The following is a 25,362-nucleotide window of genomic DNA, read 5'->3' on the forward strand; positions in this document are numbered from 1 at the left end:
TCTAATTGCAGTGAAACCTTTTTTTATTCTTCTTCAATCAAGGCAATTACAGTGTAAAATAGTTCTTCAAAGTTTTTAGTCTATCAAGGTAAGATTAAGATGTTTTTAGGACATTGTTCTCTTGTGCTGAGGCTAGGAAAAGCAACATCTTCTTATTCTACCAATCGTGGTGTTGTAGATTTAGGTTTTCATTTCAAAAATTAAAATATTGACTAATATTTTTTCTGAGATAATACCATATTTCAATACTGGTAACATGAGTATTTGAAATTGGGAAAAGAAAAGTACATTTTACCAACTTTAAAAATGACCAACCTACATCCTTACATCTGGTAATGTCAAAAGGTTTTCATAGTAAAATTCTAAAGAAACTTTCAATAAATGAGCATATTCATGGGGGGGGTTACCAACAAGCTTTAATTATTCTTAGTATCTACAGATACATGCCCTAATACATGATTTAGTAGCAGTTTTTCCTATCTCTTAAATTTCGTATTCTGAGGAGCAAGGAACAAAATTCTAAAACACATCTTTAATCATTTCCCTTGGAAGACAACACACACACCTTTTTAAAGGGACTGCTTTAAAGAGAGGAAACTTCTTTAACTGCTGAAATATGCAAAGCATACATTATTAAATAAGTCACTATTATAATAAAATGAAATTTCATTGCTAGAAAGTCTATTAAGCAGTCTTAAAGAAGCTTTTATCTATTTATGGAAGTAATGTCAGTTGATTTTAGTGGAAGACGGGCCATTTGTATGTCATGAATATAACAGGTATACCTTTGGATTCTAAAGACCTTAAATAGGAGACAACTGTAACTAGAGACACTGATTGGTGTTTATTTATTTATTTATATTTTGTGGTTGTTTGACATTCTGGGATTCAAACCCAGGGACCTGAACATATTAGGCAAGTGCTCTACCACTCCGCTATACTCTCAGTCTTTATTTCACTTTTAAAAGTAATTTTTGAGGCAAATCAGGTTGAAATATTTTTCCTTTGTGATGCTTGCTGGAGATTGAACCTAGGGCCTTGACATGCTAGACAAACACTTTACCACTGTGCTACTTGTCCAGCCCTGAAATCTTTTCTTGAAGGAATGGTAGAACTATGATAAAGATTACAATCCCAAGAAGGGAACAAATCATTTCAAAGTTAAAACATGATGTGTCAGAAAACACTAAAATATCTGGGATCATCCTTCTAGGATGTATCATTAAAGAAAAAGAAAATTTGAGAGGTGTTCTTTACTTTTATCTCATATGAATAGTTTGGTAGTCATGTCTGGACACCTCAAACAGAATACAGACCAACATTTTCACATATGTTATCCATTGATTCATTGTGAAATTTTTAAAGATGACTATTTTTTTTCTCCATTAAGTAAATAGGCTCAAGAAAGGAAAGCAACTTGATCAAGATCACAAAGCAGGGCTGGACTTGAGAGCAATGTGGGTTCTGAACTCCAGAACTGAAGCTCCTTCTTCCAAAAAACAGTCACCACAAAAAGGGGTCAGGCCTAAATGGAAAAATGGGGAATCCATAAAAGCTGAGAACAGCTGCTAATAGTTACAGGTTCTCTGTAGACATATAGGATGCCAAGTTATAAGAGCAAGGAGATAGATCTGCTGACTTCTCAGGCTTCTGTTACTAGTACTCTTGTTTCCAGAATATTATTATTTATTCTCTTGAAGGCTCTGCAGTTCTTCCTCCCAATACACTTTTTGATGACAACTCCTAAAGATGAGAAAAAAGCTGGAGATTCTTGGAAACTAATCTTAAACACTACTGGTATAAGTTTAAAAGTTTTTAAAAGATATTATCTGTGTAATCCTTTAGCGAGGTTCTGATTGCTAAGAGTTAAGTAAGCATTGTAACGGTTTGGTTCATTAACTTCCCTCACACATTAACAAAAGAAAACAAATACAGTCCTATCTTCTGACATCCCTCTGCTCTCCCCAAAATAAAAAAAACCCAGAAAAGTGCAGTGAAGTATTTTGAAAATGTACTATCATAAAAAACTTTAAAGACAAACTAACAAACCAATCACAAGGCAGGAGAACAAGAGTCACATTAGAGTATAAATTCCCTGGATGGACCAACACAAATCTGCTTAATACTCATATGGAGAAATTACTTATAGTTAGAAAAAGCTTCTGTAACTAAAATCTTTTCAAATTAGATTGCAATTTTGTAAAGTTCTGAGGATCCTATTACATAGTTACTAATTAACTTTTATTTCCTTATTTGTGTACTTTATACTTACAGGTATATAAGGAAAAGATCCTAGAAATTATTTTGACAGAAAATAATACAATTAATTAAAGTAGGAGTTGGAGTGGTACAGTGACTGTAGTCAGTGATAATCAATAGACAGGATAAATCATAAAATACATTATGTACTGTCATTTTCCAGTCTCCGTATCTCATGTTGTCCCACCTGTCCTAGGTGAGATAAAAGTTTTCTATAGGTTTCCCTTTGTTCGATATTCTTGCCAAGACCTCACTTCAGCTCTGAACCCAGAGATTGAGTGAGGGTAGAGATCAAGTGGATGACAACCTGCTGGTTCAGTATTGCTACTATCTCTAAAATGCGTAAACTTGCTAACAGTATCTTATTCCATGATCTTGGATAAACTGCCTAAACACAGAAGTCAGCTGGGTGGCAGGTTCTTCTGACCCCACTTGGCAGGCTTTTACCATGTATTGTAGGTTCTCTGTGGCCAGCCTTTTAACTCGGGGTTCATTGATCAACACCAAACATTTTAGGATGCCAGGCAGAAGTAGTTCAACCTCACTAATGTCTATATTAGTTTCCTTGAAGAGTTGGAGGACTAAGGCCAAAATGGATGCTAAGTGAGGAGGGGGAGCAGACCTTTTATATTCAAAGTAGGATTTCCTTATAACTTTTATGATGCATTTCTTCAGAGATGATATCCATGGGACAATGGCTGAATTTCTCATTGCCAACAAAACAGGATGTTGTCCAAGTCTTGTAACGTGGTGAAGCTGGAACAAATCGCCCAATATACTGTTCAATAACATTTCCTAGCAATTGATTCAGGTAGGCATTTGCATTTTGAAACTGACAGCACACAATACTCATGCGCTGGAGAAAAAAGGAAGGCTCTTCTGAATTGCGGTCAACATTGTTGTAGGCAATTCCTTCTCTTGCTGAAGTACTGTATGTGGCAGTAGTAAACAATCTATGATTCAAAACAGCAATTTTTGGGCTTTAGAGGTGGCAAAGATTTGTGCCCATGATTTAACAAGAACTCCCATCATCCCATAAGTCAGCTGCAGGCCTGCACTGCAAATTCTTTTTCCCAAGTAAGGTTTTATGTATTTTAATACTTCACCAAGGTATTCTAAGAACTTTGTGATCGTGACAGATTTATCCAAAAGTGTCTGGAGATTCCTGTAAGTTATACCAATACCCTCAAGGAATTGAACAAGGGCTTTTTTAGGATCTTCTGGGATGGGTAAACATTGTACTTGAGCCTTTGAGAAAATATTCTTTACTTCTGAAAGTTTAAATATTAACCTTGTCAGTTCAGCCAGCTGTTTCATATAGTCTTTTTCAACTGCTTTTCTGGGATTTATATCAATGAACAAAGCATCAGGCCCATAGAGGTTTTTTTATATTCATTTGCAAAACACAATGGATCCATGATCTTATAGTTGAAGATTGAAAAGATACAGCATATTAATTTTTAATGAAGGACTATTACATTAAATATTTAAAATTAACACTATAAACAAAAATTTATACTTAAATTATCATTTTTACTTAGGAGAAAATGAGAAAGTAATTATGATAACTATAAAACCTCCTTTTTGAGTGCAGGCAAATTTAGGTCCTTTTTACTAACAGAAACTTGTTCAATATTAATTAGATACTCCTAAGTTTCTATCAACTTCATTTTATTCTAAGAAAATAAAAATAGTTTGCAACCTATAAAAAACAATTGTAACTTCTATTTATTGGATGTAATAGTCACAATCAAAATTAAAATATTTCATTTTTCTTTAGAATCTATATCAGTGCCAATAGTCTGAATGGAACACACATATTTGTTTTTATTCATTAAGTTTATTTGTACATTTTAGGTATACAATATGATGACATTCATCACTGGGAATTTGTACCTTTACATGATATATCTTGGTTCTTATGTTTTCCCCATTCCCCTGCCCTCCCTTCAACCCCCAACCACTCCCTATTTATAAAGACTTTGTTTCCATTTTTTCCCTTTTTCATATTTTTTCCTTTCCCTTCTTTCCTTTTCCCTGCTCCTCCCACTTCCTCTTCTGCTTTAGATTTTTCTTCCTGTTTCACATTATTTATTATACATTTTCATTTCTATTTATACTTTCAGTTTGTCACAGCAGAGGAACTATTTGGTATTTACACATGTCTGACCTATTTATTTCACTTTAGAGTATGGCCTCAGTGGGCATCCATTTAACTATAAATGACTCCAGTTTCTCTCTCTCTCTTTTTTTTTTTTTTTTGGTACCAAGGATTGAACTCGGATCCTTGAGCTTGCGCAGCAGGCGGTGAAACCACTGAGCTAAATCCCGGGCCCCTAGTTTCTCATTTTTTATGGCTGAGTTTTACTCTATTAAAAAAAACACAAAAACCCATATCTTCTTTATCCAATCTCCAATGGATGGACCACTAGGCTGTTTCCAAGTTTTGACTATTACAAACTGTGCCTCTATAAGCATGGGTGTGCCTATATTGCTGTGGTATGATTCTTTTAATTCTTTTGGGAAGATACCCAGCAGGGGAATAGCTGGGTCAAAAGGGACCTCTAATCCTAGATTTTGAAATATCTCCATATTGATTTCCACAGTGGGAGTGTGCACTCCCACCAACAATGGAGAAGGGTTCCTTTCTCCCAACAGCCCCACCAACATTTATCATTGGTAGATTTCTTGATAGCAGCCATTCTTTCTGAATGAGGTGAAATATCAGAGTTATTTTTATCTGCATGTCTCCAATGACCAGTGATGTTGAACATTTTTTCATATGTTTATTTGCTGCTTTTACTTCTTTGAGAATTGTCTGTTCATTTAGATGCCCATTTTTGGATTGGGTCTTTAAATTTGGGGGGGTCTGATTTTTTTTTAAGTTCTTTATATATTCTACATAGTAGTCCTTTGTCTGAGGAACAACTGCTAAAATTTTTTTTCCCACATAGTAGGTTGTCTCTTAGCTCTGCTGGTGGTTTCCCTTGCAATGCAGAAATTTTTAATAGGATGACAACCCAGTTGTTGATTCTCTATGCTAGTTCCCGTGCTACTGAGGTTTTGTTCATAAAGTCTTTTCCTATGCCAGTGTCTTTAAGAGTTCTACTTAAACTACCTTCCAGCAAATTTAGTGTTTCTGTTTTAATATTTAGATTTTTGATTCACTTTGATTTTAGTTTAATGAATGGTGAAAGATAGGGGTCTAGTTTTTAAAATTAATTTTATTGGTGCATTTTAGGTATACAATACAGTTACATTTATCATTGGAAATTTCCACCTTTACATAATCTCTCTTGGTTCTTATTTTTCTCCATTCCCTTGCCCTCCCTTCAACCCCTCTACCCCTCCTTATTTACAAAGACTTTGTTTCCATTTTTTTCATTTTCTCATATTAATTCCATGCCTTTCTTTCCCCTACCCCTTCCACTTCCCTTTCCCCTACCCCTTCCACTTCCCTTTCCCCTTTGCCCCTTTTCTTCCTATTTCACATTATCTATTATACCTTTTATTCCTTATTTATACTTTCAGTTTCTCACACTAGAGAAACTATTCGGTATTTACACGTGTCCTATTTATTTCACTTAAGACTATGGCCTCAATGTGCATCCATTTGAGTATAAATGTCTCTAATTTCTCACTTTTTATGGCTGAGTAATACTCTATTTTATTTTTAAAAACCCATTTTCTTTATCAAGTCTCCAGTTGATGGGCAATTGGTCTGCTTCCAAGTTTAAGCTATTACAAATTGTCTTGCTATGAACATGGGTGCACATATATCACTGAGGTATGATTCCTTTAATTCTTTGGGGAAGATCCCCAGCAGGAGAATAGCTGGGTCCAGTGGGACTTCCAGTCCTAGTTCTTTCAGGTATCTCCATACTGATTTCCCTAGTGGTTGCACCAGTCTACACTCCCACCACCAGTGGAGTAGTGTTCCTCTTTCCCCACAGCCCTGCCAGCATTTGTTATTAGTTGATTTGATGATAGCAGCCATTCTTCCTGGGGTGAGGTGGAATCTCAGCATTGTTTTCATTTGCATCTCTCAAATGACCAGTGGTGTTGAACATTTTTTCATATGTTTATTTGCTGCTTTTATTTCTTTGTCTGAGAAATGTCTATTCATTTCATATGCCCATTTTTAAATTTGGGGAGTGTGATTTTTTTTAAGTTCTCTATATATTCTAGATAGTAGTCCTTTGTCTGAGAAACAGTTGTTAAATTTTTTTTCCCACATTGTGGGTTGTCTCCTCACACTGTTGATGGATTCTCTTGCAGTGTAGAAGCTTTTTAATAGGATGAGATCCCAGGTATTGATTCTCTATGCTAGTTCCCATGCTACTGAGATTTTGAAGTCTTTTACTATGCTAATGTCTTCAAGAGTTCTACCTAACCTATGTTCCAGAAAATTTAGTGCTTCTATTTTAATATTTAGATCTTTGATCCACTTTGATTTTAGTTTAATGAATGGAGAGAGATATGGGTCTAGTTGTAATCTCTGGCAGATTGAAATCCAATTTTTCCAGCACCATTTATTAGAGACCCTATCTTTCCTCCAGCAAGGGTTGTTGGCTATTATAAACTGTGCCTCTGTAAACATGGATGAGCATATATCACTGTGGTATGATTCTTTTATCAATAGCTTTTAAAAAAATCCGATGAAATTATAAAACTTCCAGCAGTCATAAAGAAGAGTGTATATAATATAAATTTTTGGAGGAATAAAATAGTATATATTATATACCAGAGCTCACATGAATAATTTACGAGTGTATGTAAACAAATCTGTCAAAATTTGAAACATCATAAGGAAGGAATTGAAATTCTGAAAAGATAAAAAAATACTGTAAGAAAAAAATATTGTAAGATACTGAAAAACATATCAAAGAATTATTTCTTAAAAGTGCTTCTAGCCCAGCCAGATTTTCAGTGAGTAAGTACTTGCTATAATATACATGTGACTTAAAGCATACATAAATAAGATAAAATTGCATATTTTATTTTGTAAGATATATAACTGATATAATCATTTACAATTCATAATATTAACTCAAAAATTGTTGACTGGAAACTAAAATCAGAGATGAATGAATATGGCATCATAGAGAATAAGTAGTAATTGCTCCCAAATTTAAGGAGTATAATTAATTTATATAACATCACAATCAGAATTTACTGTTCATATCAAATAAAGAAATGGTTTGTGATTAAATTCAATATTCTTTCTTCTGAAAACCTCAGAGAAAACCTACATTAGTAGAATATTTCTTCCCTCCAATTGGTAAAATGCTGGAGCATTTCTACTCACATTAGAAAGATCATGTCTTCCATTATTATTAATTTAAAAATTGTCCTGAATGCAACTGTATTTTCAGTTACACACAGAAAAAGAAATAAAAAAGTATAAAAATATAAAATCCTCATTATTTGTAGAATATATCTGAAACACTCAAGAAAATTAGATGATAATCTTTCAGAATTAGTATATTAGAAACAAGATAAATATATGCTAATCAATAGCTATGTATGAATGTCAGAAATGCATGTATTTATTGAGTTGTGTATTAAAGTTTTTGATCAAAATGCCCATCTAATAATAAATTGTATATGGAAGGCTGAACTATGAGAAAAACAATTTTAAAAGGACCTTCAAATCATACTAATAAGTATTAGATATCAATAGGAAGGAATAGATGACCCTGGAATACATTCTTATAAAATAATTTAATGCAAGTCAAAGGCATTAGAAAGAATAAAGAATGGTTTAATTAAGGAAGTTAGAATAATTATATGACTGGTTAAAAAAATGTCAAGTGAGGACCTCACTACATCTAATATACAAATATAAATTCCCAATCATTTAAAGAACTCGAGGTGAAAAAGAAAAAAAAAATAGACTAAAAAAGAGGGAGAAAATATGGGCAAATATTAAATTTTGAATCAGGAATTTTAAACATAAAAATGGAATAAATCATAATATTTTAATCATATAAGATTTATGTGTAGAGAGGGAAAATATATTAAATACTATAAAAATATATTTAAAAGGCAATGGCAAAAACAGACAATGGCAAAAACAGACAATGGCAATTCTGGAGAAATATTCAAATGAACATAATAATATCACAGTCATCTGAAAAGCTCTTGGAAATAAATGAACAATAATACAATGAAAAGATAGACAAAAATAATGTTAATGAATAATTCACAAAAAAAGAGCCATGATTGAGAAGAAACCAAAGATTGTCCTTTGAAATCAAATAATTGAAAATTAATGCAATATTCTACTTTTCATATATCAAATTTGTCCCCATAGTTTTGATTGTAGAGAAATATTTATAATAGTTTTATATTGGTGCACATTCTTGAAAAGCAATTGAGGAAAATGTTTTTGTCTTTATTTGTGTTAAGAACCTTCCCTTAGGAATGACAGTCATGGATGTATGTACTTTTGGTATTACCTAAATGCATAACAGCAAGAAGTTTTGAAATAAATTATGGTTTTTTGGGGTTTTTTTTTTGTTTATACCAGGAATCAAACTCAGGTCCTTGTGCTTGTGAGGCGGGCACAGCACCACTGAGCTAAATCCTCTACCCCAGTCAGCCTCTAAATATTCAGTGAGTGGAATTATGTGGAAACTAATATTAAATTGCCTAACAATTTGAATCTATTCTGAATAATAAGATGTAAAACAAAATATGGTTGTTTTCTTCCTTATACAGTTTTTAATTTTCATACTGCTTTAAGATGTATTTAAAATTATTTAAAAATATGTGCCTCTTTTTTTCATGGAATTTTCTGTAATCATTCATTTCCACAGTTTTCTTCCTATTCTGACTACTGGTATAAATAATTATATATGAATATATTTGCTCATAAACGGATATATATTGACATTCACAGACACACTTCAATATTTATATCTATAAAGGTTTGATTAATTTGCTCCTGGAATTAAATTTTATGGTGTAAATATAATCAGTCATTAACTTTCGTGTTACTGATGACTTCTTTTACATTTCAAAAATTAATATGATGAATTTAAAATCAAGCTTCAGGACAAAAATTCTCAGTAACATATTTGTAAACCGTTTGAAAAAAAGTTCCATAGTGGGTTCAATCATATTCCACAGATTTATTCCCAAAGAACAAAACTCACTCATCTGGAAAGGAAAATTAATTACCCTTTCTTATGTCTATCTTAAACTATTTTTTTCACTTTAGAAGAGTTGTGGAATGTCTAGATTCATAGCATCAAAGCAGCACTAATATGATTCTTCTTCCATTTTTCATTGCGACAAACTTTAGTACCTTCAATTCTGTCTCTTTTGAAGACACTGATAATCACTGATGTGTTACAGTGAAAGTTGTACATTCTGTAGCCAAAGAGAACATGTAGAATGAAAGGAACAAATATGTTCTAGCACCATGGAGCTTAGCTAACAGATGTACGGTGAGCTAGAACATCTCAGTGCTGTTAGGGCAGTGACCATGTTTGGTTTGCCTCCATGCCCAATACAGTGTCTGGTAAATGATAATAAATACTGTTTTTCAATGAATGATATTTACTATCCTGCAGATTTTATGTCTAGATAATCTGAGTTAAAAGTTAGCTTGTTATGTAAGCTTGCCTAAAATCTCTTGTGGTCTGGATGGCACTTCCATCTTATCTAGAGCCTGAAGGTAAAGTTTCCCAGCTAGTGCTTAGTAGCTATACTTACTGGCTGCAATAAAGCCAAGGTCACTGACCAGCTGAAACAGGTTACTGTTAATGACCTTAGCTGCTACATAAGCAATAGTCCGAATCAGAGCCTCCTCCTTCATTAAAATTCATTGGAGTTACAACTGCACTCAAAGTGAGATTAAAAACAAAGTTGATCCTGTATATGTCTGACTCAAAAAAAATTTATTTTCTAGCTATGAGATACATAGGTAAGCCATCTAATTGATTCAGCATGACTGATACACAAAAAGGAAACCCTGCTTGCACTGGTTGTTAAATATTTTTAATATCACTTCCTTTGAGATTTTCTATTTGAATATTTGCTGGTCGAGAATGTGGTATGTGTCAGATAAAAGGCCGAAAACCAAGACCAAATCAGGCCACAACAAGCCTTTATTAGGGGAACAGATCTGCCGGACTGTCTCTGAACAAAGGAGAGGCAAAAGCAATATGGCCAGGACAGCAAGTGCCTTTTATAGGAGTGGGGGTGGGGCTTGTAGGAGCTGAGGTGGGGTTGAGTGAGGTAGTGGCTAGGGAATGGAGGAGCTGGTGATGTCACTAGATGGTAGGAGGTGAGCAAATATTAGGTTACTGTCTAGGTGGGAACAGGGGCATTCTGGGAAGAAGGGTTTATTCTTTGGTGGGAGCAACCATCTTGCATGATGTCACACAGGGGAAGGGGCAAGGCACCATAGGAAGAGGGCAGCTACTATACATAATAGCTGCTGAGGTAGTGGGAGACCTATCATTCCAGGCTTTTGTTTTTATGATAGGCGAAGGTCTCTTCTTCTGGAGCTGCTTCCTGTTGACAAGGGGCAAAGATCGGGGCTATACCTGGATCTGATGAGGCCCATGGCAAGTGGGGACCTCTTCCTTTTGTCATACTCACTGGTACCCTGCTATGATGAACTCTGTGACTGCCTGATTGGTGAATGCCCTCATTCATTCCTGCAAGAAATTTTGAAAACGACAAAACAAGCATGGTCCAAAGCAGAGGATCAGACAAATACTGAGGGGTCCCAAGAGTGGTAATAGCCAGGGGAGCCATGAGCTCCAGGAACCAAAGGTACCCCACCATTGATTAGTACCTTGGGGGCATATCTATCTGGCCCATTGAGTTTTAAGTCTTTTTCATTTGACTTGTACTTTTTTTTCGTTATTTACATAGGTTTTACAGAGAGCTGGATGTTTATGGGCTCATTTGTTATAGAAGAGACTGTTATAGAAGTAAAAGACCATATCTTGTGATCTAAGGGCCCATGTGTCATGTCCTTGCTCTTAGAGAATGAGTGGAAACATGATAAACACAATTTACATAATCTTTATAATTTTTTTTTAATATAAAAGGTGTGTGTAACTGAGCAAATGTCTTTTGGAGGCCAACATACCAATGAGTGTAGTGTTACTATGAACCTGACTTGTCCTTTAAATTCAAAGCCATGAAAACACACATTTTAGGTTGATATTTCCAGCAAAGCCATGGAATAGTTGTGTAAAGGACAGTTTTATTCCTGTATCTCTCAGTTTTTGGAGGCCTCCTAGATATATTTAAATATAAAGAGAACTGATAACCTCAACAAGGACACTGGCCAGCTTAAGGAGATCAAGTGTAACATGAAAGGCTTGATCTTTTTAGACACAGGTAGGTATACAGGAAATACGAGCACAATGAGAGAAGAGGCATCATAAACAGAGAACAAGGATGTACATTATTTTAAAGGGAACAAATCTTGTAGCTGCTTGGTATAGAACTTATCTTGACTGTGGCTGACAAGCAGGTGATTTTTTCCCAATACTCTTACTTTATGGTTTTTTTTTTTTTGATCACTACACGATAGTTAATTAGTTATCACAGAATCAGGAAAACACTTATCTGAAAAGAGAGGTCTGGAGACCAGTGGTTTCTAGGATTGGACACCTGTAAAGAACTTATTTTAATTTCTCTGAAAAGAATCTACACACACTTGTAGCTAATTAATGATTTTCCCTTCTATTTCATCCACAAAGTTTTGGTTTTTCTTTTTTTTGAAATGGCCATGTCATGAGTGAACCAAAAGATTTTTATGGATGGGCTATGTCTTAGTTTTTCTGAAGTCTAGCTTTATTATTATGCCATTATTTTATACCTCTTTTAGTTATTTTTCTGCCAGGTGTTTAAGACCAAGTTAAAGTGAGACCTATGTCAATCAATATGAACCTCTTGTTATCTATCAAGGTCAGTTAAGTCTCCCCAGGCCATTACTTTAGAACCATGCATAGAGCCTCTCTGCTCCTCTGTCCCTGTCAGCCGTCTGGATGGGTCATGGCCTTACTTGACCAAGTTGCTTTCAGTGAAAGTGTTGGAGATTTTTTTCTTGGTGACCCTCCTTTGGGACACAGTACATTGTCCTCTGGTGTCCAGCAATCTCCCAGTTTAGGAGGTTGAGTGACTTACCAAAGGTGTAGGACCCTATAGAGAAGGTTCCCTCATGTCCTGGATCTTTGTTGACCTTGCAGGGCCAGGGCCAAAATATTGGCTGTCCTCATAGCCCAGTTACCTTTTAGTTTTGGTCTCCAAACTTTAGTTGTTGAACACCCAGAAGAGAAGGTCAATAGGGTTAGCATTGTAGCAAGAGTAATGAATTTAACTATTATAATTTTACCTGAATAACAAGCATTTTGGAAAAATATAGAGAACTATTATTGTTATCAGTCATGGTTGTTTTAGTACTTGAATTCCATAGAATACTAACAGAAAAAGAGCCACAAATAATATATATATATATGTGTGTGTGTGTGTGTGTGTGTGTGTGTGTGTGCTGGGGATCGAACTGGGGTCCTTGCACTTGCACAGCAGGTGGCAAAACCACTGAGCTAAATCCCTGGCCCCCACAAATAATATTTTAACATGACAATTATGATAACACATTTAAATGTCCATCTTGATATAAAATAGCCATTGTTAAACATACTCACTTTTTAAAAAAACACCAAATGTTTTTACCTAAATTATTACCTTTTAAAAAATAAATAAATTATTATCTTTTGAAAGGATAACATCTAAAGAAAATGTCTCAGCCCATAAATGTATCTGTTGTTATAAATAGCTGGAATGTTTGAAAAAAGCAAATACCTGAATCAAAAAGAGGCTATTATCATAAACAAATATTAGAAAACCTGTGCAGTCAGAAAGTATAAATACATGTAGTACACCAGAAAAAATAAAACCTTGTTATAGTTGATTTTTTACAAGATATTTAGTCCTTTAAAAATGACCAGTGTAAGCATACCATAATAGCATATTTAGAATTTATCCCTTTTATGACAATTGATATAAACAGTATAATAATATATTTAAGTAATATTTATTGATATGTCTTTTATAAGGCTATGAAAACTATCAGGTCAGTCTGTTGTCAGACAAAAACTGTTGAGGTCCCCCTAGTGAACAAAGACTGGAAAATATTTCCATGCGGCCGCTCCTCTGTTCACCAAGGGAAGCATGCCTTGAACTTGATAACCTTTATCTATAAACAAAACAGCTGTGCAATTGGACAAAAAATAAAGATACAAGACAATTTATAAAACTAGAATGCACTCAAATATATTTAGCCCAATGGAATTAAAATATCTTTATAATTTTAGGTTTATAATTATAAATAAGACTATTTAAAAATTTTTATAAGTCAATTAACAGAGATCTCTTGTAGAATTAGAATCGGAATGAAAACTCTATTTCTATAAACCTTTATAACTAACTTAATACCAACAAGCAAACATATATATTTCCTTCACAAATCACTTTTGCACACCTTCTTGACATACCTAGGCCTTTTGTTCTTGTCCTTTTAACCAGACAAACATATAAAATCCTTTTATATCAAAAATATATCTTTTACTTATAGCTTTTTAAATATTTTGTCTCCAACTCACTATAAACCTTTTATGAGGCAGAGAGTCATATGGTCTCTGTGACCTCTATCTGCCTAGCCTAGCTGAGAGTCCCACTGTGGGAAATTTTTTGATATAGACATTAGGATTAGAGAAGAAGGAGCCTAAGCATTTTTTAATTTGAGAACAATCAAAGAATGAGAAGAGCACATGTACTCTAACAATGCCCTCAGTCCCAGCAACCTCTCAGGCATCTGTGTGGGTGGGGCCAATGTTGGAAGGGTGGGTAGCAAGAATGGGTGTGGGTGGGGAAATGTGAGATGGTGGGGATGGGGGAGGAAGAGGTAAAAAAGGGTCACAAGATGCTGGAGGAGGAGGATCACAAGATGGTGGAGAAGGGCCATGTGGGGTGAGGTGGGAGGGGACAAAGGAGAGGTACAAGATGGTGGAGGAGGAGGGTCACAAGATGGCGGGGGAGAAGAAGCACAGGATGAGGCAGAAGGGTTTAGAGGGTTATAAGGTGGGGGAAGTGTGAGTGGTGAGTGATCAGCTGGATTGAATGTGTTGGAATCAGGAGTGGAATCGGGAAGGGTGGATGGCAAAGCTCAGGTAGGAGTACTTGAGAAGGAGAACAGGTTTGACAGAGGGAGGGTCAAGAGCGTAGGTAGAAAAAAGGCTTGTACATAAGGGATTTCTGACCATTTGCTATTGTGCTGACAGAAGTTGTGTAAATCACGTAGTATGTTAAAATCGAAAGTGCCATTTTTGGGTCGTGGAAACCCATTATCTAATTTATACTGAGGCCAAACCTGATTACAATAGAAAACAAGTCTTTTTGGCTTAAAGTCTGGTCCTAACAATCCGAGGGGTTTAAGTTGTGCCAGGAGGCAGCCCAGAGGTGTTGAGGGAGGGGGTTTGGATTGTTGGGCCCCCATGTTAGAGTGGGTGAGGAGGAGGCAGCTCCCTGGGAGAAGGACAAAGGAGAGAAGCATCATTGTCTCCTTTGACAATCTCCAAGTAAGTCTCCCAGAGGGAGAGAACGAGAGGAGCCGGGCTAATGGGACATCTCTCAGGGGCATGGTCCTGGGCCCAGTGGCTGTGGAGGATTCTCTGACCAAGCACTTGAACTTCTGAGAAGTCCCCAAAGGGAGAGCGAATGAGACAGAGAACCCAAGAAGAGGGAGGCTGAACTCCCCACTTACCCAGACATTGATGACCAGTGTGGATGTGTAGCATCAGCAATGGCAAAGGTAGAAAGCTCCAGAGGGTCCTGGCATGGCAGATATGGTCTGTCCAATAGAGATGGCCAAAAGGCCGATCAACCCCATCCTGCGGGGGATTGTCCATTAATGGACCATCAACCATCCAAGTCACGGCACCAGAAATGTCAGGTAAAAGGCTAAAAACCAAGACCAGACCAGGCCACAACAAGCCTTTATTAGGGGAACAGATCTGCCGGACTGTCTCTGAACAAAGGAGAGGCAAAAGCAATATGGCCAGGGCAGCAAGTGCCTTTTATAGGAGTGGGGGTGGGGCTTGTGGGAGCTGAGTTGGGGTTGAGTGAGGTAGTGGCTAGGGAATGGAGGAGCTGGTGATGTCGCTAGATGGTAGGAGGTTTGTATTAGGTTACTGTCTAGGTGGGAACAGGGGCATGCTGGGAAGAAGGGTTTGTTCTTTGGTGGGAGCAATCATCTTGGCATGATGTCACACAGGGGAGGGGACAAGGCACAATAGGAAGAGGGCAGCTACCATACATAATAGCTGCTGAGGTAGTGGGAGACCTATCACTATGTACCAGACGTGATTCTAGTCACTATTCACTAACCATTTCGTTTCATCATCACAATGAGGCTAGGCCTTGAAGTTTTTCACCTGTAACTTGGAAAATCTAGTTCTAGAGGAATCTCAGAGTTTCTTAGGGCTGGTCAATGGCCAAACCAAGACTAAGGAGTATGTATTCATCTTGTTTAGGTTCATTTTATTGTATTGGTTCCAGGGACATGTCTGTTCTTAAAAGAACTCTTCAAGTTAATTTTTTGAAATTGTGTTTCAAATCAATTAAACATCCTCAGCAAAACAGTGTTTTAATTGTACCTCACTTTAATAAAAAATAGTTATGCATTTATCTATTGTAATAGAAAATACCTGTAGCAATTACTTTTTGCCTTCTGTTAAAGATTTTAGACCTGTATATATTCTCTCTACTTCTAGATTTTAAGTTTTTTGAGGGCAGGGGTACTATGACCCATTTATTTCTCCTATAACAATTCACACAGTTGCCTCCCTTTGAAGGAGTAGGAACAAAATAAATGTTTGCTGAATGACAATTTAAAATGAAGATGTTAGATCTTGTATTAGTTTTCTAGTGCTACTGTAACAAAATGCCACAGACTAGATGGCATAAACAATGAAAAAGTCTTACATTTCTCAGAGATGAAAATCTGAGATCAAGATATCCCCAGGCTCTGAGAGAATCTGTCCTGTGCCTCTTACTTAGGTCTAGTGGTTTGATTGCCATTTTTTGTTAGCCCCTAGCTTATAGAAGGATTACTCAGATCTCTGCCATCATCTTTCTATTATCTTGTCAGTTGTATGTTTCTGTTCAAACTTCTCCTTTTATGAGAATAACTGTCATATTGGAATAGATCTTGTATTAACATGCTTTTTAAATTTTTCTTTATATTATGATTGTTTTTCTTTATATTATGGTTTTTGTACATTGCTAATCCTAGAATGTCTGGCTCTGCCAGGGATAGCTAAATCCTGGAGATAGTAAATAACTTACGTGGGAGGGAGCATGACTCTAATTTATCACTTTCTTAATTGCTGAGACAGAATACCTAACACTCCCAATAAAAAGGAGGAGAAGTTTGTTTTGGCTCACAGTTCAGAAGCCTCCATCCTGCTTGGCGGGCGTAAACATAGAAATGCTATGGCAAAAGGGCCTTGGTACAGAAAAGATGCTCACGTAATGGTCGCCAGGAAGCAGAAAAAGAAAAGGAGCCAAGGTGGGAAATATAGTCTTCCAGGTTACACCACCAGTGAGCAGCCTCTTGTCTTCAAGATGTTTCCACTCCTCAGAGTTAGCAGTCTGCCACTTCCCAAGTCAACTCGAGCAGACATCAACACATTGAGTATTGCAAAGAGCTGTACATGGTGTGAAGGTTATAGTACTTTTGTACTGGCAGTGAGCTAAGAATTATTAAGATTATTTTTTAAAAGTTAGAAATGCAAACACAAAATAAAAACAGAAATGCAACAGAGACTATATGTGGTGATTTACAGAAATCATTCATGAACTCTGTCTCACATTTCCACCCTATGAGATTAGTATAATTTACTATCCTGTGAGTAATTTCCCATATTAAATATAGTCCTTGAAAATTTTCCTTTTTATATGCAAAGAATATCCTGAAGGAAATATAGCTTGAAAATATCCACAGATTAACTTGAATTTTATTCAACAGAAGCTAGAGCAAACCAACAAAAACCACAGAATCTTACTCACTATACTCCCCAAAAAGTGATCTACCAATTAAGTTTTAACAGTGTTTTATTAATTCCAAAATAAAAACACCTTGTGTTTTTTACACTTTAGTTAATGTAATTAATTTGGATGTTCACCTTAAACTAGTGTCTTGAAATTAAGTATTGAATGGTGATTACATTATAGAAAGTACATATCCAATACAAGGAAGTATTTTTAGCTTAAAGAGTTCTATACTAACTATAGCTATACTACTAGCTTGCCTTAATATTAGTTTTCTCATTCTAAAAAGAAAACAGGTTTTCTGCATTACTCATTCCTTCATGAGCTTTCATTTACCTTTGCACGTTCCCACCAAAATCATCTTCCTATTGACATTCAGAATGGCCTTTTGACTTGTTTAAAATAGTCACTTAAAGATGAAACATATTAAGCCTGATTTGTTTAATGATGCAGGAATAAAGCCTGACATTTTAGAGACACACTTGTTCAAAAAAAAATCTCTTAAGTGAAACATCACTCTTATGCTTTCAAAAGGTCAACACTTTATTACCTTGTAACAGGTGGATTAGAGCCACTTGATCCTGGCTAATCAGTCTATCTTCCTCCAACCTTCTTGGTTAAAAACTTGCAGAAGAACATGTGTATATGGTAATGTGGCAAGATGGCAAGAAGAAATGCCAGCATATTGATTTTGTTATTGTTTTGGTCTTTTGTGGATCAAGGATTGGTATATGTGCAGAGCAAAGGCTAAGCTAAGTAGGTGGCATAATGCAGTATTTGATGGTCCACCTCCTTAAACCACTGTCTGGTCTTCCTGGTCATCATTCTTTTGTACTCCACTGGGAATAATTGAGCAAGAAACTGCCAAATCTTTTTTTAGAAAAGAATAGAGGTTTGGGAAGAAGAAAGCTAGACGTAGTTATGCTACAATAGTACAACTTCTCTACTGCCACAACATTTTAGGGAATTGCCCCTTGTGTAGTTATCATGACTTATATCTAGAGAACTGAAATCAGTTCTTCAGCAGGGAAAGCCCAAGTGCTCACAGATGGAGTTTGGGGACACTCAGAAAGATTTCTTGGAAAAGGGATTGAGTGATAAACTACCTACTACAAGAATAGTGGTTGGCCAGATGAAGAAAGTTGGGGAAAAGTGCATAAGGAGTGATAAAATCAGGATGTGAACCCACTGATTAAGATCGTTGAGCAGAGAGATCAATTTGTAAAAGATACAGTGTTCTAAGGGATCAATGTGCAAAACTTGACTACTATCAAATTTGTTTTAAGGAATAATTGTCCTTTCCCATTCATATTAATACATTAGGTTTATGGATATACACTGCATGTTTAAATTTTTTAATTGATTATTTGCTGAAATTGATGTTTAGTTAGTCATGCAGTGTGCTGACTTCAGGTATACTGGCCTGCTTCAAGTGCACTAATCCAAAATTGAGGAGGAACAAGCTCTTGTTCCATGGAGGCAAATCATAAAATATAAGTGGGGCAGATGGAGAGGTTTGCAAGCAGGGAGGGAGATGAATTGCTTCTGAGTAGGCTTTTGTGTATTGACAGTTCATTTCTGAAAAACATGCATAATAAAAATGTAATACCAGCAACACCCTTGTTATATTGATATTATGTTTTTCCATACTCATTTTCATTCTGTTGGTTTCTGGGCTCTTTAATACAAATTACTCTTTTCTCCTAAATCATGTCTTTGTTGGTATGGTATTTTGAAATATACATATTTTCTTCTTTTTCACCTTTGTGGGTTCCTTGGATGGTTAAAAAACCTATTTTAAATGTCTAAACCTTTATTTTCATTGATTTAAGTATAATTATACTTTTCTGATTCCCAATTCACTTGTAGATATCTTTGTTGCTTCAGAAATATAAGCATGGGACGATGATGCAAATTTCATCATCTTTCATGCTTTTTGAAAGAGAAAAAAAGTCCTGTAAAAACATTAGCTACTTAAGACATTAGTGTAAAAGCATATTCAGTATTTGCCATTGGAGATATATCTTACTTTTTGAGTGTAGGTCAGTAAGTGAACATTAAGCACAGGCATGTGAGCTCCTCTGTGATTCCTCCCCTTGTCTTCCACAGAATCTTTTCTTAGGGAGTGGCTGATATAAATGTTTTAATATTAGATCTTAAGTTTCCTGTGGATTTCTTTCATTGAAAACATCTTAGTACAGAAGAAAATATGATCTTGAGTCTAATACTGTTAATTCAGTATAACTGAATATATTATGCATATAATTATGAATGAAGGAATTTTTAGATACAGGATATAGAAATTAAAATTAGAAGTTACCTATGTGCCATTACTAAGGTATACAGTTGGTATTCCTAATATTTATGTTTATACCCTCTCCCATGGTAAGGCTGAATATACATTGTATACTTTTCACATGTAGTTGCCTATTATACAGTATGTATGTGTTTATATTATTGCTTAGTTAAGTGAAACAAAATGAAATTGCTATTGTATCAAAGCTTAAGTCATAAATGAAAGCCAAGTAAATAAATACAAAGGATTTTTCTGAGGCAGTTCTGGAAGTCCTCTTTTGTGTCTTTATAAAGTGTGATAAAAAATACAGTGAATGTATAAAAAGATACTAATCTAGATAACACCAGATACAGGTGCAGTGATGGGGAACTTTTCAGAGCTTTCAGTGATAACAAATAGCCCCTTGTGGCACACGTCCCATAGATTCACCACCACTGGAGAGGATTTTAAAATCATTAATAAACTACATGCAGAATTTTTGCTAAATATGGATGACTTCACGTGATGATAGATTCTACAGTTAAATTAACTCTTACTGTGTTCATCAGTCTCTTTAATTAGCTTCCACTATTTGGTTTATTTTAACAGCTTATTCAATTAGTATTTCTAAGACTAAACATGAATGAGAAGTCCTATGACATGTCAAAAAGAAGCTTTCTGTTTTGTAACTTCAAACTTTTCAAGGGAATGAGTCATATCTGATGTCCTTTTTGTAACTTTCCCAAGATTAGGTATGTATTACCTTGCTTTCTCACAGTGTGCTTGAGTAAATATTATGAGCTGATGAGATGAGTCTGAGAAGCAGGATGCTTTTATAGTCTGCACTTCTGCATAAACCATTGTCAGTGACTCCAGGTGGCCATATCAAAGACCGAGACACTTAACATTTACAGTCTCATAAAATGGGGATCACTTTGGAATCTGCAAGTGCAACTATAAGCAGACAAAAAACATTTCAAAACTGGTAACAAAAATTCCCTGATAATCCTATTACAAGGCCCTCAACCTGGTTCTCTAGCTTTCAGCTTTAAGAACTGTGATTTAACTCATTGCCACAATATGTTCTGGAAATTAATGATTACTCTTCATCAGGTGCTGATCATGGCTATCAAAACGCTGTCATGCATGATAAACACTCCAAGCCCCCTTCTCTCACCTCCCCAGCACACTTTTTTATACGGCATCAGGAGATTATGCTACTATTTTCTGTCATCTTCCTTTTTTATCGGGATAGTCACTTCCACTTTTTTCACTTATAAGTAAAAGGTTTTTATGACTGTAAGAGTAAAAAAAGTGTTTGGCTTTTATTTAAACTTTAAGAATTGAAAGAAGAGTGAAACAAAGTTTGTTTTTTAAACATTTTATCATGGTAGAGTCTATCACCTTGTGGTGATTAAGGTTGAAATACAGGTGAATGGAGTGATTTCTTCTAATTAGCTAATCAAACATATATTTTTTTCTCTTGGGGCAGTGTGGTGTAGTGATTGGGCCAGCGATTCTGAAGGTTTCTCTTCTTTCTTTGAGAGCTTCTAGGTATATGATCTTGACCCTTCTGTGCCCTCCTGATGTAGGTTCCCCTGTTATACAGACAAGTCTTAATGCCTATTTTATAAAGTTTCTTTGATAAAGTAGAGGTAAAATCTCCAAAAGACTTTGTAACAAATAATAACTATTCCTAATGTTATTGTTAAATCTCCTATTGAGTTATAATTTTTTCATGATTACTAAAGTATAATTAATAAATTCTGCCTATATATCACTTATGTGCATATATTTGATAATATATTCATTCTCTTCAGTTCATAACAATACCTCATTTATGTCAGAACTCTGCTTTTAAAAAGCTATGTTACTTCAGAAAGCTCACTTTAAATTTCTGATTTTAGTTTTCCCATCTGAACCATGAGGATAGCAAGAAGCCAGGGTTCATGTAGTCCCTCCCTATAGTAATAATTTGTATGCTTCTCTTCCCTCCTTTCCCTTTTTGAGTATGCATTGTCTTGTTTTACAGAAATAGTATATTTGAAATCATCAAGACTAATTCTTTGACTATATAAACTGCCAAGTGAAACTTAAAATTTGGAATATTTTCATTTTATTATTTTGCTGGAACACTTCAGTGATAGCTCTTGCATTCAGCCTTGTTACCTAGTGTTAAGATGTTGCCTGTTCAAATATGTACTGAATAAAACATTCAACTCATGTTATTTATATCTTCTGTATTTATTTCCATACTTTTTTCCAAATCTGAGATGTAAACTGTAACCTGTATTGGGCAGGCTTATAGCTTGGTGAAACAAAGGGACACAAAAGCAGAGGGAAAAACCTTTAGACCTTAAAATGGAAATAGAGTGCAGAGATGGGATTGGCAGATTGTATTTCTTTCCCTCTGTCTGTGTGTGTGTGTGTGTGTGTGTGTGTGTGTGTTTGAATTTCAGAGCTAAGAAAGTCTGGTATTTGCAGAAACAGTAGAATGGACTCAGGGTGCATGAGATCAGTCAAAGTGGAGCAATATGTGTAAAGATCAATAATTGTGCGATATGTGTAGGAGCAGTAGATGGTATAGAATTTCTATTTTTATAGATGTTAAGTCAGATTCATTGAAATGCACAGCAACTCTATACAGAAAACAAGATGCCGTCAATTGTTTTCTTGAGTTAATATGGAGCATAGAAGCATGCATCACATCCTTTTGGTGAATTTCCAAATCAGTTTCTCAAGACCGTCTGTGTTGCTTTCTGGACTGGTGCTGCTAATTTACATTCCCACTAGCAGCGTACAGTGTTCCCGTTTTCTCCTAGTCTTCACCAAAACTTACCTTTTGTCTTTTTAGTTAACAACCATTCTTACTAGGGTGAAGTGATATCCCATTGTGATTTTTGACTTCTGTTTCCATAATATTTAGTGATATTGAGTTTTTCATACACTTGTTGGTTATTTGTATGGTTATTTTAGAAGTGTTTATTTAGGCCTATTACTCTTTTTTTAAAAAGTGGGTTTACTTTTTTTTCCCCCAGCCTTTAGAGTTTCTTGTATATTATGAATATCAACCTCTTGTCATACTGTATATACTTTCTTTTGGTCTATAGGTTGTATTTCATTCTGATTATCGTTTCCTTTGTTACACAGACACTTTTTAGTTTGATACAATGCCATTTGTGTATTTTTGCTTTGATTTCCTATATTTGGGATCTTTTCCAAAAAGAAAATTTGTCATTCACATGTCTTACAGTGTTTTCTCTAGTATTTTCATAGCTTCAGGTCTTGCATTTAGGTCTTTTTTCCATTTCAAGTTGATTTTGGTAAGTGGTGATAAATAGGAATGATCGTGTTTAGTGAAATAAGCTAGGCATAGAAAACATGATCTCACTCATATATGGAATCCAAAAAGAGTGATCTCATAGAAATTGAAAGTAAACCAACAGTGTCTAGAGGCTGTGTAGAATGAAGGGGAAAGTAAAATGGAAAGGGACTGATCAACAGCCACTTCTATTTAGATAGGCACAAGTTTGGTGTGCATTCACACAGTAGAATGACTACAGGTAACCATAATGTGCTGACTGTATATTTCACTTGACCTTAGTCAAAAGGCTGAGAAGTGATGACTGTATATTTCAAGGAGCTAGAAGAAAGGATTTTGAATGTTCTTACCATAAAGAAATGATGTATGTTTCAGGAAATAGTTTTGCTTAACCCGATGTAAATATTACCCAATGAATACATGTATCAAAATGTCATGTGATACCCCATAAATATATGTCATTGTTTTGTGTCAACCCCCCCCCCAAAAAAACACTGAGTTTCTATTTAAAGCAAATGATGAGATATAACTAAAGATAAATGTCATGCTCAGGTAAATTTTCATATATGATGACCTACTGAGGGAAGGTTGTGTGTTCAGATGTTTATTTTATATGGAATATATATTCTTTATTTATTTATTTATACATTGGCACATTTTAGGTATACAATACATTTACATTTATCATTGGGTGTTTGTACCTGTACATGATGTATCTTAGTTCTTATTTTTTTCCCCATTACCTATGCACCCTTCACCCCCCACCACCCTTCCCTATTTACATAGACTTTGTTTCCATTTTTTTTTTCTTTTCTCATAATTTTTCCTTTCCCTTCTTCCCCTTCCCCTTCCCCTCCCACTAACCCTACCCCTTTGGACCTTTTCCTATTTCAAATTATCAATTATTCATTTTAATCATTTTCATCCTTATTTACACTTTCAGTTTCTCACACTAGAGATATTATAGGGGCACAGTTTGTAATAGCTAAGGTTTGGAAACAGCTCAAGTGCCCATGAACTGGAAACTGGATAAAGAAGATGTGGGTTTTTTTTTTAATAAAATGGAGTACTACTAAGCCATAAAGAATGAAAAACTAGAGTCATTTATAGCTAAATGGATGCATATTGAGGCCATATTCTTAAGTGACATAAATAGGACACAAATGTGTAAATACTGAATGGAACATATATTCTATTGCCATACTTGACTTCAAGGTACACATTTTAATAATAGTAATTCAAATATGTGTCCATTTGTTTAAGCTGTATGGTGACATAAAATATAAGCAGAAAATGATGTAAAATATCTGAAAGTTGATTCTAAACATGCCAAAGCAATACTTTTGTTGAGATAATGTTTTTTATAACTTTAATTTTATGGACACCTGAAATTCAATAATACAATAGAGTATAACTTCTCTCGTTTTCCATATCTATTCCCAGAAAGCTTATTTATACAAATAACTATTTATTATCTTCCATATATACTTACAACTATCTCTCATAATGTTTAGTATGAAAGCATTAATTATCCTGCAATTATCTCTCATTGAATATCCTTTTACAAATCAAGTTTACTATATGTCTCATATTAGTGTTGCCTCAAAAGACATTCTTCACATCATTATTATCCTCTTTTGAGTGTGAAATCTCTTTCTTTAAACTTAATTTTACCTTTTAAATTTAATAAAATTTGCCAAATGCAGCTACTAGAAATTCTTTGTTCGTTTTGCTTCTCTTTTTTCATATTATCTAAATATTCTTATATCTTCATAATTCTATACATAATTTCTATCTGTTCATTAACATTTATCCTGGATTATTGAACCTTCTACTTTCCTAATAAATTTTATAAAAATGTGTCTTTCTGTAGGGGAATAAACATGCAAACTGTGGTATGTTTGTACCACGGAGAACCTCTCAGTAAATGAGAAGGAATCTAATGAACTATTGACACTCAACAACTTGGAAGGATCTTGAAAGTATTATCAAAAGTTCAACTGGGTAAAGAAAATGTGAGTTTTTTATAAAATGGAGTACTACTCAGCCATAAAAAATGAGAAATTAGAGACATTTATAGCTAAGTGGATGCACATTGAGGCGATACCCTTAAGTGAAATAAATAGGACACACATGTATAAATACCAAATAGTTTCTCTGGTGTGAGAAACTGAAAGTGTAAATAAGGACTACAAGGTATAATAGGTAATGTGAAATAAGAAGAAAAGGGGCAAAGGGGAAGGAAGTGGGAGGGCTAGGGGAAAGGGTAGAAGGGAATGGGATTAATATGAGAAAATGGAAAAATAGGAACAAAATCTTTGTAAATAGGGAGGACTGGAGGGGTTGAAGGGAGGGCTGGGCAAGGCTGAAAAATAAGAACCAAGAGAGACTATGTAAAGGTGCAAATTTCCAATGATGAATG

At 35.1% G+C, this 25,362-nt stretch overlaps 1 protein-coding gene and 1 pseudogene across 1 annotated transcript in view; one reads left to right on the forward strand and one right to left on the reverse strand.

Moving 5' to 3' along the window:
- Nucleotides 1-25,362, forward strand: part of Znf385d (zinc finger protein 385D) — a 1,018,268-nt gene that overhangs the window by 209,437 nt on the left and 783,469 nt on the right. The window lies entirely within an intron of this gene.
- On the reverse strand, nucleotides 2,402-3,700 carry LOC110345665 (protein MMS22-like pseudogene; annotated as a pseudogene).

The sequence above is a fragment of the Heterocephalus glaber genome, unplaced genomic scaffold (genome assembly GCF_053883595.1).
Source record: "Heterocephalus glaber isolate CG9 unplaced genomic scaffold, H.glaber_assembly_v1.0 deba00001472, whole genome shotgun sequence".
NCBI lineage: Eukaryota > Metazoa > Chordata > Mammalia > Rodentia > Bathyergidae > Heterocephalus > Heterocephalus glaber.